This window comes from Gouania willdenowi, unplaced genomic scaffold (assembly GCF_900634775.1).
Source record: "Gouania willdenowi unplaced genomic scaffold, fGouWil2.1 scaffold_62_arrow_ctg1, whole genome shotgun sequence".
Lineage (NCBI taxonomy): Eukaryota > Metazoa > Chordata > Actinopteri > Blenniiformes > Gobiesocidae > Gouania > Gouania willdenowi.
Genome location: NW_021145227.1, coordinates 1081505 through 1098783, shown reverse-complemented (window position 1 = coordinate 1098783; position 17279 = coordinate 1081505). Strand labels below are relative to the sequence as shown.

The window sequence follows — 17279 nt, the reverse complement described above, 5'->3', positions numbered from 1 at the left end:
TTATTTTTATTTATTTATTCAGTTTATTTCCGACATGGTTACATTCACTTTTTTTTTTTTTTTTTTTTTTTTTCATTTTTTGTACATTTTAGTTAAAAAAATTATTTGTTATTTATTATTTATTTGTTTGTTTACCCTTTGAGTAGGCTGTGTGTGTGTGTGCCACAGGCATGTTTAATTTTTTTGTCAGGGAGTAGATTAGAACAGCACCACTCAATCCACCACTTTGTATCCCTGTCTTTATATTATATTTGTATTTTTTGGCACTTAAAATATTTGTACATTATGTAAATTATATTAAGAATTGGGAAAACTTTTGACCACTAACTTAATGAGTTAAAAACATGTTTAACTAATTTATAAAATGTGAAAGCAGCTTTAAATATATACTTTTGTGAATGAAAAATGTCGTTTTACAAAAATAAAAAATAAAACTTCACTTCATAACAAACTTAATCTGAAAACCAGAATCCAGACCAAAAATGTAATCCTGTAATGAAATCTGTACCATATTTGTGTGCTTATGTTACGGGCCCCGGCTGGCACGGTGTCCACGTTAACAAAGAGAATGTCTGTAAAGTACATGTAGAGTATAAGAGTAGGAACCACGCTGCACAATCGTCTTTTCCCAGATTGCGTATATTAATTCTCTCTTTGAAGCTCATTTACAATAATACAGTTCAGTGCTTTCAATATCCAGTACAAACAATGATGAATTAAATCAAAATAAAGTGCAATTCCATGTTCACTCATCTTTTGTTATCCAAAACCATATGTAACAACTGCTTATTACATTTCCAGATGACTTATTGTAATAACAGAAATTGACACATACTGCAGCTTTAATGTGCTATAGGTTTCCATGTAAATAGTGCAAAATTCAGTTACCCTTCGGTGCCTCTAGCTAAATATATATTAAAGGTATTGTAGACGATGTTTAGCTTCCAGGTGGATCATCAAGACTATTGGTCCTCCTAATTGTCAATCATGTTTACTAAAGGCCGTCGTACGTGCTCGTGCCCGGTGCGCACCGGGTCCTTTGAAAATAGATTTTCACTTACCGGTGGCGAGTCTGACATAGTGGGAAAAGTGCAAATCTTCTTTTGTAAGGTAAGCTTGTCTGACCGATGTCCACACCAACTTGTAAACAGAGCTGTGCACGAGGAAAACGGGGCTCGTGCACGCTCTCCCGCACGCGTAGGCGTGTTGCGCATGCACGTTTTTTTTTTTCAAAATGTGGAGAAGCTGTTTCTTTTTTAAACATCGTCCACAATACCTTTAATTATAGTCTATAAAACTGACATCACAAGTTGCACAACTTATCAAAACAAAGTGACTTATAAGTAATACAAAGCCTAAAGCTTTCATTAACAGTTGTTTTAAACCAAGCACTAACCTGTAAAGTACATGTAGAGTGTTAGAGTAGGAACCACGATGCACACTCGTCTTCTCCCAGATTACGTATGAGCGGAAACAGGAAGTGAGTCCACACTAATGTAACCGGGGAACTGCAATCTATAGTGCCGAAGGTTCCGCTCCTCTACAATAGTATTTTTACAGGACTACTTTTACTAAGTACACGATAATAATAATAATAATAATAATAATAATAATAATAATAATAATAATAATAATAATAATAATAATAATAATAATAATAATAATAATAAGTGGCATCAAAACAATTACTTATAAAATAATTTCAAATATGGTTACATCTTTTGAGTGTACCATACTTACATGTAAACAAAACAAAAACAAAACAAAGCTCAACTGTCTAACTATAAATATAAATATACTTCCTGTCCTCCATGTTATATGTGATTGTGTTTTCATGTTTCTTGGACGGAGATGAAACTGAAATGCAAATTTCCTCTTGTGGGACGAATAAAGGATCTCATTTAATAAACATTTGATGTAAGAAATCATTACATGTGTAGATATTATTTAACAGTTTAAATTGACTTTCTTTAGCTTTCAGCAAACACAAATATATCATCAGAATATTTTTACTAAAATCAGAGTTAATAACTTCTAAAAAAAAGAATTTATTTTCAAAGGAAGAAGAAAAATATTATGGCTCAATGCCTGCCTAATTAATGAAATTTCCTTAATATATATATCTGTATAATAATAATAATAAAAACAACAACAACAAAATTTTTAAACAAGGCAAAAGCAACTGTGGATTTAATGTGACTTTATTTTCACTGCTCGTACAATATTAATCTAAAATATATATTGTTTCTGAGAACAAACAAATAATAATTTATTCATAAATTAATTTATACTCAACAAATTTCCTCTGAAATCCATTAAATCATCCACAGACCAAATCCTTCAGTCTGTAACTACTTTATTCATTCTTAAATCACCATTAAACACATTTATTCTGACTGGTTTGTCAATTAAGTTCCTAAAAAAAGTTGGTTGTGACGTCAGCACAACAGTTGAGTGGTTGCCAGGTTGAGTATTTTCCCGCTGTATGTGAGATGATAAATAACTAACTTACTGAAGAAACAGTGAATAACGTTGGTTAAATGTGATATTTCTGTTTTATTTGGACGATGATCGGATGGTTTTTGGCGCATTTCTGTGGATATTCAACATATTTCATGCGGGGAATCGTCGGTTGTATCTGGCAACCAGCTAGAGTCAGGAACAAAGCAGTGAAATGGAGGACGGACAGAGCTGGATGATGACTACCGTTAAACTAGAAGAAGAAAAGGAACAAATATTATTGAGGGAAGTGAAGCTGAGTATGAGTAAGACGGACAGTGATGATGATGATGATGATGAAGGCTGCAGGAGGAAAGCTGTGCTGGAGGAGCTTCGTCATCCCGACCATGTGTGGGACGGAATGTTTGCTCCAAAGATGGAGAAAAGCGGAGAAGAAGAAACGGAGGAGTTTTCAGATGTGTGCTCTGTGAAGGAAGAGGTTAGAACACTCCGTGTGTTTCCATTCATTCACTCACTCACTCACCACATTCATCCGCTGTTACACACACACTGGAGACTAGTTTAACTGGTGACCCACTTCATTCACACTCACATTTCTCTATCAATATGTGACGATGTAAAGGTGGAACAACCTGTGTGTACTCAGTGGAACACAGAGAACAAACTACAGAAAAACACACTTTATGTTAATGAGCTAAGGAGTGGGCAGGGACCGTCTACAAAGTCACACCCCCAAAGGAAGCGTCAACAATAACACCAATAACCCTGTGGACAGTCTTTATTAGGGCTCTCTATTTACTACAGCAAATATAGTTAAGAAGATACTTTATCTGATTTATGTTTTCATTAATATCCAGTATTAATGTCATCAATTAGTAGTAACTTAAAATAATAACTGTAGTACCATGAAAATAAACACCTCTAAGTACTACAGAAGAAATATTAACAAAGATACAGTTTATTATTTTTTATTTTATTAATATTTTATTAAAGTTTGTAAATAACCAATACTGTAATTAATAGTCATTTCATCTATTATCCTGTAAACCAGGTTCTCAACTGGTCTCACCCTGGGACCCACATTTTGCCACAGTTATTAAATCACAACCCACTTTTTTTTAGAATTCAACCAACCAAATTTAGTCTTTTAAAAGTATCTGTCGACAACACACATGTACAATATTTTTAAAAATATAAATCTATATGTTTTCACAGCATGCCTATCGAAAGAAAAGTTTCTTTCAAAATAAAAGACAAGTCCAACATGAGAGACATTAACTTATTTATTTATTTAATTATTTATTTTGATCAGCTGTCCATGACCCACTTTTGGGTCCTGACCCAGGGTTTGCCCCAGAAAACGTGCTAAGTCTGTGGGTAGTGAAGCTAGGGCTGGGCGATATGGCCTTTTATAAATACCGCGATATTTTTAGGCCATGTCACGATACACGATATATATCTCGATATTTTGCATTACCCTTGAATTAACACTTTGATGCACAAAATCACACCAGTATGATGATTCTATATGTCTACATTAAAACATTCTTGATCATACTGCATTAATATATGCCAATTTTAAACTTTCATGCAAAAAAGGGGATATCACAACTAAGTCAAAGTTGACATAACTGTATTTATTAAACAGTGAGTGGCTCAAACATAAAATTGTCAACAGAAAGTGCACGTTCTGTGCAAAATTGTCACAGAGACATTTCAAAACAAGACATTAGTGCAGGATGCAACTCACATGGCATTTCAAAACACAAAATTAAAGTGCACTTTTTGTACATAATGCCACTACAATATTTTAAAACAAATAGTGCCCTTTTGTGCATGTTGTCATTAAGATGACATTTCAAAAAAAAAAAAAAAAAAAAAGTCCGCGAGTTTAACGGTATGGTCATTTTCAACACCGCACAGACTACAAGCTGCGATATATTGAGTATATTCGATATATCGCCCAGCCCTAAGTGAAGCCCACAATGTTTTAAAAAAAAAAAAAAACGTTAAAAGTTGAGAGGATGTTAATATCATGCAAAATAATACATACAATAGTACATCTTATTTTTTAGGACTTGCAGAAAGTAATATGTTAGCATTAATTGGTCAAAGTTGTTGTCTGTTAATGGTTAAATAGTTAACTATGATCGTCCCTGGTTTAAAAGAATGTTTTTAAACTGTTTTAAAGATGTTTTTTTCTCTTTTCTAGCAATGCATGTCTAAACGTTGTGATGGATCACAACAAGCTTTGGATCTGAACAGTATTCACACAGACACAGGTAACCACACCACATCTTTTGGCCTTAGATTATTCACAATGTTGACCACTTCCTTTGACATCTCAAAGGAAACACCTTGGATTGTGAATGTGTTGTTTTATATAGTGGAAGTATTTATCAATCACTGCTTTTTAAAACACAATCTAAATGGTTTGTGTTACTGGGTTAACAGGCTGGAAGCACCAGGTGATACTTTTATATACAGTTTACATTTTTGTGGTTAGAATTATTATTCATTGATTACAGTTGGTTTCATAATGTATTATTATTATTACTTAAAATGTGGTTTAAATATTTAAGATCTTAAGAATTGTGTTGTTTCATTACAACGTATGACTTGTAATGATTAGGGTTTGGTGCTGAAACCTGGAACGAGAATGGGACCAGTTCCCATGGAAACGCTAGTAAGCGGGCCCAATAAGAACAAAGATGTCGGTGTCACACATTACTTGATACACATGACGTTGTTGTCGCTGCTCAGATCATTGATCAATGACCTCATTTCTAACCGTAGCACATACACAAAACACGGCCTGAAAGAAGGTGCGTGACATTATCCTCCATAAATAAATGAATGTGTGGGAAACGCTGATGTTAAGTTTATCTAATAATAGTTTATTTGTTGTTTTGAGTTAAATGTGTTAAATTTGACTCTGGAAATAAAAGGGCATTTTGATATTTTGAAGTTAGTTTAAAATAATGATTAAGCACCAGAAGCGTTGAAAAAGTAGCGAGTAGTAACCGATACCCAACCCTAGTAATGATGGAGCCCACCTGATGTTTGTCTTGTTTTTTAACTGCCCTAGCGATGCGTTTCCATCTGCTGAAGCACACACGACTGAATGTGGTGACGTTCCTCAACGAGCTGCCATAAACTCAGCATGACATCATCTCTTTCACCGTGGACGTAAACGCCTACACAGTGAGTTCATGTCTGATCTGCCACACACTGAGTTACATCATTTATGTTGTTCACTCTCAGCCAAACTGCTTTGTTTTCACAGAATACGCTGCTGTCATTCACAGTGGGCGGAGTCTTCAAAGAAGGTCAGTATCTTAGTCGTCATGGTTTTAAGAAGATCCACTGCAACTCATCTATTCTCACTAACGCTTTCCTGGCTTTTTCAGTTGTTGTAGATGATAAATCTAAAGAATCTACAAGGTTTTCATCACAGTTCCAGCAGTGGATTCTGGGTAGGTTACACACGTAAAACCAAAGTGCTCATTATCAGCTGTAGCTTCAGATAATGCTTGCCTCCACTAGTATGACTGGAATGAACAAACAGTAAATACTGTTTCACCACATGTGTTTTCTGTGTATTCCTATATTTACCTAATGTATATTTATTTGTCCATAAAATAAAATGATAAACAATAATGCTTTTACACAACAACCATTGTTATTGTAGAGATTACTAGGGATGGGCACCTTTCACATTTAAACCAATACTCATTACTCGTAAATCAGTATCGGTACTCAACGATACCACTTTTTATTACTTTTGTGTGGTAGTAAATATTAAATAATATAATCTCAAAATATTCCAGTTATTACCATATTTATTTCTCATATCAATAATAATAATAATTATAATAATAACAAACAACTTTAATAAATGTATCAAACCAACATCTGTTTGTATTGTAGCAACAATATAATTATAATTGCTTAATTGATCATTAATTACAATTATAGCATAATTGTAATTGTAATTTTAAAAAATCTGTTGCTGTCATAATTGTAATTAGATTGTAATTGAGTTCAGATAATTGACTATTTAATTGTAATTGCCATGAAAATTCTATAAAAATTGTCAATTATAATTTAAGGCTAAACTGGTAAACCATGTTACAGTTCTATATGTACAGCTCTATACATATGTAGTTAACAATATGTTTCATATCAAGCTTTCACATATTTTATCATTTTAAAAATATTAAAACCTATATTTTCATTGATTAGGAAGCTTATTTCTAATAGATAGGAAATAAATGAGATGATAGATATTTAGTGTATTAGTGTTAACTTTTAATAGGTTATTTATTTCAGGATCAGTAATTGTGATTAATTGTAATTGGACTTTAGTAATTGAGAATGTAATTGTAACTGACTTTCAGAGGACAAAAAAATCATTGTAATTGGATAAAATGTAACTGTCATCATGATTGAACATGAGTAATTGAAGATGTAATTGTAACTGAAAAATGTAATTGACCCCAAACCCTGCTCACAGTCAAACTAAAGATGAACTAAGGCTTAGGCTGTGTTTGAATAGTCCCTCCTATCTCCTTTCCTATCCACTTTTCCTTAACCCTGTGGAAGATGTCATGGCGTTAAGGAAAGGTGTTAGGAGAGGAGTTAGGAAAAGGTGACCACGTTTGTTTTGACGATCAGACGCACTTCCACTAGGTGATGTAATAATCCTACGGCCACGCCTCCTTTCCTCAGAAAACGCTCTTTTATCATGGCCACCACTTAAACACTTCCAGGTGTTAAAGGACAGTGGATAGGAAAGGAGATAGGAGGGACTATAGGGACACAGCCTTGGTGTGACCTACATTACTGTAATATTAACACCATAGAAAGTCTCTAACCTTTGAACCCTGTGGTCCTCGTTCATACTTGAACAGTTTGTGCATCATCAACGACCAGCTCTTCATCAGAATGGCTACAACGGAGCAGATCAGCAGAGCTTTTGTGCCCCGCCCCCTTCCTCCAGCCCAGTGCCCACCCTCACTGCCCCACAGCAGGAGATGCTCAGCACCTTCTCCCTGAAGTCAGACATGAACCTGGAATGGTCCCTGAAGTAGGTGTCCTCTCCTAATGACGTCTACCAGACTAGGATGAATGTCACAGCTCACTGGTAAACACTGTCTGTGTGTTGCAGGTGTTTGCAGGACAACAAGTGGGACTTGAACAAAGCAAAACTGTTTTCCAAATATTTTCACTAAAATCAGAGTTAATAACTTTTAAAATATAATTTATTTTCAAAGGAAGAAGAAAAACATTATGGTTCAATGTCTGCTTAAATAATTTATTTCTCTTTTTTAATAAACATTTTTTTTCAAATAAAGTAAAAGCAACTGTTGATTTAATGTGATCTACAGTGACTTTACTTTCACTGCTCATTAAATATTTATTAATTAGATCTTTTTCTATTGTTTCTGAGAACAAACCATCATAATTTAATCATAAATTAATTTATAATCAACAAATTATCTCTGAAATCCATTAAATCATCCACAGACCAAATCCTTCAGACTGTAACTACTTTATTCACTCTTAAATCACCATTAAACACATTTATTCTGACTGGTTTGTTATTAAAGTTTATTAAAAGTTGGTTGTGACGTCAGCGCAAAAGTTGAGTGGTTGCCAGGTTGAGTATTTTCCCGCTGATTGTGTGATTATAAAATAACTAACTTAGTGATTAAACAGTTTAACGTTGGTTAAAGGTGATATTTATGTTTTATTTGGATGATGAACGGATGGTTTTTGGGGCATTTCTGTGGATATTCAACATATTTCATGCGGGGAATCGTCGGTTGTATCTGGCAACCAGCTAGAGTCAGGAACAAAGCAGTGAAATGGAGGACGGACAGAGCTGGATGATGACTACCGTTAAACTAGAAGAAGAAGAAATGTTACGGAGGGAAATGAAGCTGAGTATGAGTGAGACGGACAGTGATGATGATGATGATGATGATGAAGAAGGCTGAGCTACGTCATCACGACCACCTGTGTAAAGGAATGGTTGCTTCAAACATGGAGAAGAGCGGAGAAGAAGAAACCCAAGTATATAAAGCAGCGCCACCCAGCGGCAAAACCTGTTGTTTTTCAAAATAAGTTAAAATATCTGTCAATAAAAATAAAATGTAAATAATTCCTCAGGTTCAACCAAACATCACTGGATTTATTTAAACGGTGTTATTTACTATTTATCACAAAGTCAGCATGTTACTATTTTATTTTGAAAAGGTTTGCAGATAAAGAAAAAAGGCTTGAAAAATGTCTTTATTTATATAACTGGTAAACACTGGGTAATCTACATCCGCTATTCTCAACTGGTGGGTCTGGAGCTCAAAGTGGGTCTTGAACATGTACTGGTTGGGTCGCAGACAGCTAGTCAAAAATAAACAAATAAATAAATACCTAATGTCTCTCATTTGGACTTGTCTCTTAATTTGAAAGAAACTTTTTTGACAGGCATTCTGCAAAATGCATGTTGTACATGATATAGATTTAGATTTAAAAAATATTATATGTGTGTGTTTTCAGCAGCTATTTTTGAAAAACTAAATTTGTTTGGTTGAATTCTAAAAAAAAAAAAAGTGGGTCATGATTTATTGACGGTGGTAAAATGTGGGTCCCAGGGTGAGACCAGTTGAGAACCCCTGATCCAGGGTTGGGGTCAATTACATTTTTCAATTACAATTCATTTACGATTACAGAGACCAGCAGTTTTTGTGATATAAAATATATTTTAAAAATTGTTTATTACAGATAGTGTAGAACTGTACATAGAACTATAACATGGTTCCCCAGTTTTGCATTCAATTGTAATTGACAATTTTTATAGAATTTTCATGCCAATTACAATTACAATGTCAATTATCTGAACCCAATTACAATTTGATTAGAATTACAACAGCAACAGATTTTTTAAATTACCATTATAATTGCACCATAATTGTAATTAATTATCAATCACATTATTACTGAAATGTTTATGAATGTGTGTTGTTCCTTTAAAAAAAAAATTAATAGTAAATCTGATCATTGAAATAACAAACATTGCCAGTTGAAGGAGTGTGTTAAATTTTTAAACAAAATATAAATAACTCATATAAATATATTATTATTATTATTTATTATTATTATTATTATTATTATTATTTTATTAGTATAATCATATTATTTTAGTATCTATAAGTATTTTATTAACGTGTTATTTGCTGCTGGTACATGGATGAATCCATCTTGACAAGCATGTTACGAGTGTGAACGTCTAAATCAGGGTTTTTCTATTTTTTTTGTAATTAACAATTAAACACACCGCAAAACAGTTAAACATTTACATATATTATAACAATATTTTTTAAATGTCTTACGATCGTTTCCATTTAAAATATCTCGGCAGAATATTATTATTTTTTTTATTTTTTTTACAAGTGTAGGAAGTGACGTAGTCTCCGCGCATGCGTTGAACCGATCGTGTTTCTTCCTCCTCCATCTTTTACTATCTGTGAACACGGAGACATCACTTCTTGAGCACCGAAGCTGATTAAAGTTCACCTTCCGTCAGGACTGAAGGTAAAAACACTACTTTAATGGTTTAACTGATGGTTTTAGAGTAAAAACACTATTTTAATGGTTTTACTGAAAGCCTCTGATGGTTTTAAAGTGCATTTAGGCTGATGTGGAGGTTTCATGAACACAGACAGGATGCTAACGTTAGCATCGTGTCTGTGTTCATCATGTTTATGGACTTAGTGATGATGAAGATACAGTCATTGCTAAAGTTCCTGTAGTTTATTGTTAAACCTTTCCTGTTAAGCCTCCCAACCGTGGTCGAAAGGCACAGGGGAGATCCGCGTTCTCCAGGGCCGGAGGCTGCTACTCCTCCGGGGCTAACACCCGCTCGGCAGAGTTGATACCGCCCGCGTAAAAGAACCAGGCCGTGTCGTTGTTTCAAGGCTGCACTTTATTCCTCTCTGACACACTTTAACTCGCCTAGCTATCTCCCAGTCGCCGTGTAGGACTTTCCCTCGTCTCCGCGTCTCTCTCTCTTCCACACACCTGCGCGCGCCCACCTACGTCACTCTCCCGCGCCACACACATTTACGCACTGAGCTGCCCTACCTTAGACACATCTCACAACACTATCATACACAGCTGGAGCAGATCATCTTATTATTCACTGTTAAATATGGGCTAGAAACAGCGATGCCACGTGGTTAGCTTTTAGCCCGCTAGCTAGCCGGTGTTATAGTTTGAGTGGTGACTGTGTTTAACTGGTGACTGAATTCCGTTAGCGTGGTTTGATAGACTCTAATGATAAAACCAGCTGTGTAGTTTACACAGAGGTGGAGATTGTGCTCGTGTCTTCTTTAGATGGTGAGATATTGATGAGATAAATTCCAATCAGTCCTTATAACTGTGTCCACCGCGGTGAAGTTGGTTTCACATTGGCTATTCTCCTCCCAACACCAATAGCGAGCGGTATGGTGAGTGGATAGTGCCACTGCTAACCCTAACCTATGGTGAGTGGATAGTGCCACTGCTAACCCTAACCTATGGTGAGTGAATAGTGCCACTGCTAACCCTAACCTATGGTGAGTGGATAGTGCCACTGCTAACCCTAACCTATGGTGAGTGGATAGTGCCACTGCTAACCCTAACCTATGGTGAGTGGATAGTGCCACTGCTAACCCTAACCTATGGTGAGTGGATAGTGCCACTGCTAACCCTAACCTATGGTGAGTGGATAGTGCCACTGCTAACCCTAACCTATGGTGAGTGGATAGTGCCACTGCTAACCCTAACCTATGGTGAGTGGATAGTGCCACTGCTAACCCTAACCTATGGTGAGTGAATAGTGCCACTGCTAACCCTAACCTATGGTGAGTGGATAGTGCCACTGCTAACCTACCGCAGGAGTCTGTCGCGTGAAATCAACATCTGAACTGGATGACGTTACGACGTCGTTGCCAGCTTGTGAAACGTAATATATTGAATTATATTTCACGTGTTCACAGATAAAGCAGGTCCTATTAGACAGTAATGTAACTATTAAGATAAGAGATAAGATAAGATAATCATTTATTGATCTCACAATGGAGAAATTCACTTGTTACATTTGGCATTCAGAAAGATCTCTCAGGGTGTACAGAATAGACAAGAAATGTGCAGACAGTTAAATAGTAAAAAGAGGTATCTTATGTACATTAAGTAAAAGCAAACATCTTAAGGGGATGGAGTTATAAGAATAAATACAAATTAAATAAAAGTTTACAGTTCTAGTGCAGGTTGTCAGGAAGTGACGCTGATACAGAGATTATTGCACGTAGTTTTGCAAAGGGGGGTTATTATTGCACATGTTACTTTAGGGTCTTGTTGTACAGTGTAACAGCAGTGGAGATGAAGGCCTTGTGGTAGCGATCCTTCTTGCACTGAGGGTGTCTCAGTCTGCCACTGAAAGAGCTGCTCAGCTCCTCCACAGTCCCGTGCAGTGGGTGGGAGGTGTTGTCCATGATGGAGGTGAGCTTGGCTAATACCCTCCTGTCCCTCACCTCCTCCACAGAGTCCAGGGGGCAGCCCAGGACGGAGCTGGCCCTCCTCACCAGCTTGTTCAGTCTGTTCTCGTCCCGTGATTATTAAACCTAAATATCCTGAATGATTAAATCATCAGCTTGATCTGGTTTATTAATAGTAATCAGAAATAATTATCAACCATAACTTTATGTAATTCATTAGATATAAACTAAACTAGATTCAGCAGCAGTGGTTTATATTAAACAGTAAAAACACTAATGTAGTTATTTTTGCTTTTCATGTGCTTTTTATGTATTTTTTAGAAAATAATTTCATTATTAATAACAAAAAAACAATATACAATAAAATGAATGGAATGAATCATATGCACAAACTTTTTAATGTGTAAATGTTATTACTGAAGCATATGACATATTCAGTTTTTTTGGTGTGTGTTTGTGAGGAACCTGTTTACACTAAGTTGGGAATTGTTTTATTTATTGTTTTTATTTGTCGTAATTTATCCCAAGCTAAATTTAAAAGATTGTGGCGTTATAGAACAAATAAATGTATGATTTGTCATCTGATTAGTCGATTAATCGTTTCAATAATCAATGACTAGTCGACTATTAAAATAGTGGTTAGTTGCAGACTTAGTCTGTACCAGTGAGACATTTTATATCAGGATTATTATTGTTTTTACACAGCGTAGCTCCACTGTTTTTATATCTTTTTAACCAACGTACATCTTTTCATTAAAAAATAATAAATCCTAAGGCTCATCACTAAATGGAAATGTAAATAAAAACATGACAACACACGACAAAACGATAAATAAATAAAACACTTCCTAACTTAGTGTAAATAGGTTCCTTACAAACACGTCAGCCATGGCGACAGCGTAGTAACGTCATCCAATTCAGACGTTGATTTAACACGACTGTCTCCTGTGGTAGGTTAGCAGTGGCACTATCCACTCTCCATACCAGCGGTAGCTTCACTTAAATGCGTCCCGCCCACTCTGTCATGGTTCAGTGAGGAACATGCTGAAGGCTCTGCTATGAACTTAGGTGCACCACCCTCTCTCCTCCTGTCCTGGCTGCATTAAACTCATCTTAAACCACCACAAACAACCTCTAAAACAACGTAAATCATCACTGACTACTAACTACAGAACCTCTAGTGCTCGTTTAACTTTGCTGTGCCTGTGAAACTCTGCACGTGCTTCGTGTAGTGCAGCGGCGCTCCGTGAAAACATGATCAGCTTTAATCATCTTCACCTGCTCAGTGTTCGACCTGTTATGTCTGGTTAACTAAGAATAACTCAGTCTGTACTGTAATTTAGTTATTTTATTCCAGCTTTTTGTCCGTGTCTCGTAGTTACACATTCACAGTCAGCTAGCTACCTCAAGTACACCTGTTTCAGTGGGAACTTCCAGTTTACAAAATAAAAGTCCATTGGAGCAACATAATTAGAATGTTACATTCTAACATCATCTCATCAGAGCTACAGTAAAATTCATGTTTATGTAATAAATTAATAAAAAATGAACTAATGAAAACAAAGTTCATAATTTATATATATATATTAAATGTAATGTTTTTTTTCTATTTAGAGAGTGCATGGCTTATTAGCCAGAACATTGTTGTTTTCCTGAAAAAGATGTTTTGTTTTCTTTAGTTTTTTAACTTCAGTGTATTGCATGGTGTTACTTAGTCCTGACTATGAGGGACAAAAGTAACAAAGTGTAACATCTTGTCAACATCAAATTCCACATTACACAGAAGATAGGATCATTTAAATTAGGTTAATTTAAACTAAGTTGATCAGAACTGACACTGACACTACAACTTATATCTACCTTTTTAATTGTATGTACTTTATTTTTGACTTACATTTTTGTTTAATTATGATCTTTTTTTTATTTATTATTATTTATTTTGTTTCCTCACAGGAGTTTAAAACTAATATTTTCCTTAAAAAATGATAAATAATTCTAAAAAAAAGGAATTAAAAAAATTAAAGTGAAAAAAACGGAATTTGGAAAAAAATAAAACTGATTTCATAGAGCCCTACATGTTGTTAGAATTTAGGGACCGTCAATGAAATACTGTCTCTGTGAAAAGCGTGGGTTAAAAAAAAAAAAGTTTAAATCATTAATATAATGCAAAAACACTTCTAATAAATGGAGATAGACTGGAAAAAAAATGTGCAGGTATATTTTATATAATATTTGAGCTTTTATTGTATTTTATGACAATTGTTTTTTCATATTTTTCAACACAAGTTATTCAATCCCAACAGCAAGTTTTAAACTTTCAAAGCATCTTTTAACTGTTGTTCCGTGGGTCCACGTGTTGTGTTCTTTCCCTCTTTCTCTGCTTCTCTCTCAGTGCTGCGCTGAGTAGTTTTTAACTTTGAGAAGCAGTTTATGACTTGTTTGAATATTTATTCCTAATGTTAATGTTGATGTCATTTAGAACAGAAACTTAGACAGTTTGTTGCTTAATGCACATCTGACATCACGTTATTTTCCTCTGTTAATTTATGGTGTGGGGTTGTGTTGGAATGGACTATTATTCATGGTTTCTTTTGGTGTTTAATACTATAATTATATCTTTATACTCAATAATCCTGTTAATAAAATGCATCTTCAGTCAGGCCAACTTTTGTCAAAGCTATTTTCAGGACAAGGACAAACAGTTCTTAAATAATATTTCATGAGATAACTCACTCTATTTTTTTATTTGTTCTTCTTCTACATCACCTGTTTTATTATTTGTTAAATATTTTTTACTTGGTTGTCGTTCTGCCTCACCTTTGTTAATTTCAATGAATGTTCCTTTTTTTTTTTTAAATTGAGATTTGTACCATTTGTTATCATCATTGTGTAATTTTTATGATGTAAATTTAGGGAGCAAAATTAGTATCGGCTCAAGAAAATCAGCAGTCTGTATCAGTCATAGGGTAAGGCTGATGGGGGAAAAATCAGTATCGGCCCTAAAAATTGGTCAATCCCTAGTTAACAGTAGCATAACCAACTTATCATCTGCATTGTTTCACCCCATGGAAATAAATTCAGAGGGTCCAGCTCTGATAGTGGGGTCTCCTAACCCTCTTCCCCTGGTCAGGGGTCTGTAACCTTTACTCTACAAGGAACCATTTAACCTCGTCTCACCTGGATTAAAGTCCTCCTGGAGCCATAAATACCTTCTCTATGAAGACAATACAGTGTATTACATTATATACAGTTATAATTATATAGAATAATGTTTGATTTAATGTTTTGATTTATATTGATCATGTAAATGGAAACTTAAAAACAGTTTAAAATAAAATAAATTGACATCAAGAAATAAAACAGTATCTTCATCTTCAAATTCTTACACATCTCAGTTTACATGAACACAATGTTTATAAAGAAGATTTTTTTTAGTTAATGTATTTGAAAGGCTACAAAAAGTAACATGAATATGATAACACATGATCATGTGATCAACACATGTTAATTACTCATTTCTTGCCACACATAAAACATACATATTTAACCTGTACATTGGTGGTTAAATGAATCTGTTCCCACACAATTAAATCTGTATTTTCTTCCAGAATGGTGTTTTTCTTGGTTTAGTTTCTTACCAGGGATTTAAAACTTAAGGTTAGCCACAGGTGTAGGAAAGTTGATGGTCTGTAGATGTTGCAGGAGGTGAAGTAGGAAAGTGCTGAGTCATTGCACAAGGTGATTTATTTTAGCTTAACAAATTGTTATATCTTGATTTTATTTGTCATTAATCATTAATAGCCTCTGTAAGAAAATAGCTATTTTTTTCAATAGTTTTTTTTAAAGCTATAAGTAGCCATTGCATAGAGTCAAAGAGCCACATTAGGCCCCAGAGCCACAGGTTGCAGACCCCTGCCCTGGGAGAACCACAGCTGAACATCTGGCCTGGCATCATAGTCCATCAGTTCTGGACACTAAGCTAACACTGCGGCTAGATTTTAACGGACTCTGACTGTTATCCAGGGACAGATCAGCAAACTATTGCACGGTTTGTTGTTGTAAATAAGCACTGCTGCTGAGTCACTGCTAACAGCAGCTCTTTAGCCTGATGTGTTTAGCATTGTGTAGCTGACAAAAATGCTGTGAATTTGTTTTTACACATTTATTTTTATATGCATTTTCAACAGCAGAATGTGCACCTGGAATATGCGCAGCTTACTTTACATTACTGTGCTAAGGCTGAAAAATTACAGTTTTAATTTTGGAGCAGCTGTTTTGTGCTTTATATGCACATTTTTTATGGTTGTTCTACGGCAGTTGATCAACAGTGGATTATTATATTGTTACAGCACTGATATGAAGCTGTATGGACACAAATGACCCAAAATAAATACATTCTGTAATTCTAAGTAACTCAAAAGTTACTTTTTTCAGTAACGCATTACTTTTTGGTGTAAGTAATCAAAATAGTAACTGAGTTATTTTGTGAATGAAGTAACTAGTAACGGTAACTAGTTACTTTTTTTCAGTAACTAGCACAACACTGCCTGGCGGTGGTATACTATTTACGCTGCAGGTTCACTGACTAATTGATTTATCGATTATCGGCCCAGGCCTTGTCCAAATCTGTCTGTTTTTCATGGACTGATCAGAGTTAAGTTACAGAAACATTTTTATTGTTTCTTTAGTTTTCTACATTATAAAATGTTTGTACAGTAAACAGAGAAGTCCATCTGCCTCCAATTTAACGCAAATGTCATTGTGTGCTTCTGTGCACTCACGTTTCCACATTGAATGAGCAAAATGCTCATTTAATTAGGGCGATCTCCACCACTTCTGCAAGTGCACTAATCATTGCTACAATTTTAGTGAATTCCTCGCAGCAGGTGAGGAAACTGCCTCACTAAAGGATTTAGAGACGCAACTCATTTACCACCCTTTATTTCAACTCTTACTGAATCTGCCCCTCAGTGTTTTACTGAGCATGTCATAGACTTTCTTGTTATGGGGACCATGTCTTTAGCGATATGGTAAGTCACAGTTTTGGTTGCCCTATAAAATCTGCATTAACGGAATCACGGAATTGACCAAAAAAAACCGCTTAAAGGCGGAAATGGACCGTGGGACAAAGAAGGTTTTTTTATGGGGAAATGTTTCCGAGGACCGCTTATTAGGTGCACCACCCTCTCTCCTCCTGTGCTGGCTGCATTAAACTCATCTTAAACCACCACAAACACCATCTATAACAACACAAATGCTCGTTAACTTTGCTGTACCTGT

The 17279-nt window shown here is 35.1% G+C and overlaps 1 long non-coding RNA gene across 1 annotated transcript; it reads left to right on the top strand.

The window, feature by feature from the left end:
* The first annotated feature begins 2923 nt into the window (after nucleotides 1-2923).
* LOC114460709 (uncharacterized) lies at nucleotides 2924-7660 on the top strand. Its single transcript, XR_003673703.1, has 7 exons — nucleotides 2924-2938; nucleotides 4673-4742; nucleotides 5549-5664; nucleotides 5747-5789; nucleotides 5871-5936; nucleotides 7374-7549; nucleotides 7631-7660. It is a non-coding gene; the product is annotated as an uncharacterized LOC114460709 (long non-coding RNA).
* Nucleotides 7661-17279: the final 9619 nt, after the last annotated feature.